Here is a 3,504-nt window from a genome sequence, read left to right as displayed (position 1 = left end):
ACCTCAATTTTTTTAAGCCTCCAGAGAATTTTATTTTTTTTCATTCAGTAGTCACATTTCCAGGAAAAAAGAGATTCTGAGACTTTGGGAGGTAGAAATTTCACTTGGAAATGATTGAGTTCAATCCTGCCATTTTTCATATGAGAAAACTATGGCCTGTGTAATTCAAGTTTTTTTTTCTACAAGGCTGAGAAGACTGATTTTGCCTTTCCCCCTTAAGTCTACTGGTTTTATAATTTATGAGAAGGAGAAATCTATTTCCCTTTCGCTGGTCAAACTTAAAGAAAATAACTGTGAAATGGTACTAGCTTTGTTTTTTTTTTAAGCCCCCATGAAAGGCAGCACAGTATGAATTATATTTTTGTCAGTGCAGGTTATGAAATTACCCTAGAGAGCCATTTCTACAGAGACTGGCAGTGCAACGACTATTGTAACTCAATGGAAGGCAATTCCACTCAGAGCTCACAGAATGTAACTGATGGAAGGAAACAAAGTAAATTACCTTAGCATTCTTCATGGATAATGTCTCTGTTTCTCACGCAATCTCATTTTGCACGCAAAACAAATAAAACCAAATTCAATCTCCCAAATTGTGTCTCCGCTTGTTTGCTTTCTTTTAAAACTCATTCTGCCCACGTCACACACAGCCATGGCTCTCCTGTCAGGCAAATTAAGTCCAGTATTGGCAACATGTTTGACCTCCACTCTGCCCCCCACCCCATTTCCTTCCCTCAACCTGAACTTCCAACTCTTCTTTGTTTCAGATGGATTGTTCATTTGGAACCACGACAAAAGCATAAGAATTAAACTTTACCAATGAAAGACCAGTCAGCTTGGCTTTGATTAATCATCTGGGCAACTTTATAGCAGAACAGCAGATCCCTCTTTACAACAACTAGCAAAATGCTTAAACAAATAAACAAAAATTAAGTTCTCCACAGTGATTAAAAAAATAATAATTGCGGGGAAGGGTAAAGACCACCGAAATAGGTACATAATCAAAATACCTCATTTATTCATTAGTTTCTCCCAATTCAAACAGAGAGCTGTTATCACAACATGTGCGGACATGATTACAAGGGATGACAAAGACTGCAGAGGCAAAAATTGCATGGCTTTGCATAAGAGCCTGATTCAGCTTTGTGGCTGATGTCTGAAAAGTGACCTCCAACCCAATTACAATATTCAAGGCAATGTGAAAATGTGGATACCATGCAAGCAAGTATCAATTCTCCCCTTGGTTGAAGACCCTGAGCAGTGCCACTACTGGCAACCGAGTGGGCAGCGAGTTCTGGGAGCCAAGAGAGCCCATCTTCTTCAAAACAGGACTCCAGGCAGTGAAGACAAAGAGGGAATCAGGTCTAGACATCCGGGATCAGCAAATGGCAAGGTCTTGGCAAATACATTAGGATTTGCTCCACAATCAAGGCAAATTGAGTAGATGAATGGATAAAGAAGTTGTGGTATCTTTCTATCTATAATGAAATATTATTCAGCCACAAAAAAAGAAGGAATCCTGCCATTTGCAACAACATGAATGGATCTTGAGGGCATTATGCTAAGTGAGATAGCCAGACAAGAAGAAAACAAACACTTCATGATATCATTTATATGTGCAATCTAAAAAAAATAAAAATTAAAAAAAAAAGCTAAACTCATAGAAACAGAATAGAGTGGTGGTTACCAGGTGCTGGAGGTGGGGGAATTGGAGAGCTGTTATTAAAGGGTACAAACTTGCAACTAGAACATGAATAAGTCCTGGAGATCATAAAGATTATATTTAATGATACTGTATTGTAAACATCAAAGTTGCTAAGAGACTAGATATTAACTGTTCTCACCATACACACACAAAAAAGTGATAATTGTGTTACATGATAGAGGTGTTAGCTGATGCTATAGTGGTAATCATATTGCAATAAATAAATGCATCAAATCAACATGTTGTATACCTTAAACTTACACAATGCTTTATGTCAATTATATCTAAATTTTTTTAAAAACTGATATACCAGGAACCAGAGCAGAAGTCCAATAAGAGGTTAGGGGTAAGTCCCTAGAGCTTACCCCAGACGTCAGGCTTAGGGGCTGCATACTACTTCTAGCTCTGCCCACCTGAAGAGATTAGATCTGATAATATATCACTCAGATTGCAAAATATCATGCAATTTCAGGAAATTCAGGGCCTGACAACAACGAACAGAAAATCGTATAGGTGTTATCTGTGTCTCCTGCCCCAACTCTGTGAACCTAAAAAAGCAAAGTGTGAAGCAGGGATTATTTCTAAACTCTTTATTTCTGACAGCTTTGACTTGGATCATGAGATTTGGGGTATTTGCAATTTCTGCCAATTTTAAATTCTCTCTCATTTAAAATTCCCAAGTATTAAGCTTTGCCTATCTTGGGTTTTGTTTTTGTTTTCAAGTAAAGTTTTAGGGGCTCAAACCCCCTTCTATAGAAGTGTTTCAGACCAATTTCAGGTGGTTTGTTACCTGAAGTCTATAAAATGTATCTGTAATCAAAAGATATTCCAGTGAGGCTGACAAAGGATAAATAAAGTGACAACTCAAGCTTGGGAAGGTTGATTTAAGTGCCTCTCATGAGAATGCTAGAAGCAACTTGAATCTGCACTGAAATTTTCTTCTAGAGGTCCCGAAGCATAGGTATAAATCCATCTTTTATGTTAATTAGTTGGTTGACACAGCCTGGATGCATTCTCTTCCTACTTGGCAATTCAGTTGAAATAAATTCAGTGTTTCTGTCTCTTAGGAAGGTCACATTCACTTTAAATGGACAGAGCCTAAGGCTACTTCTGGAAATGACTCTAGCAGAACATATCTGCTAAATGCTTTTGGTGTCTTTAGACTGATAGAGTGTAGCAGATACAGGGTAAGAGAACTATATCCCTTTAAAAAGCCAATTAGTGTTGTATAATTTTGACAGAGACAGAGGTAGAAAGTTCATTCATTATTTTCCATTATTTGTTTGACAAATGTTTACTGAGGGGCTCATGTTCCAGGTAAAGTGGTAAGTGCTAGAGACACAAAGGTAAAACTCAGTCCTGTCCTTGAGAAGCCCAGAGTCTAAGAGGCATGGGGAAGTGGGGGGACCAACAGCTAAACAGTTTGCACACCCCTAAAGTCCTCATATGGTAGGTGCTACCTCTGCCCTGTGAGGTAAAAATAACCAAACTAGACATCCCTGAAACCACAGATTTTTTTAAATGACTTCCCATCTGGCCTAATGGACCCTGGCATCTGAGGATGCCAAATTTTCAACCCTCCAGTTATCGTGGCTTTTGAGAGTCTACTGAGTTACTGTGGCCATTAAAGGACTCATCTGCGATGGCAGGTAAAATTTAGTCAGCCTGTGACTACCGAACACTGCAGTTACAGTTACAGGTATCATTCAGTACAAGTATGCTTTCCAAGAATCTAATTGAGAGGGGGGTGTATGTGTGTGTAATCAATATGAAGTAATTTTCATTCAAATCTTTTTTCATAC

Source organism: Pteropus medius, unplaced genomic scaffold (genome assembly GCF_902729225.1).
Source record: "Pteropus medius unplaced genomic scaffold, Ma_sr-lr_union100, whole genome shotgun sequence".
NCBI classification, from domain to species: domain Eukaryota; kingdom Metazoa; phylum Chordata; class Mammalia; order Chiroptera; family Pteropodidae; genus Pteropus; species Pteropus medius.
This window is presented reverse-complemented; position numbering follows the sequence as displayed.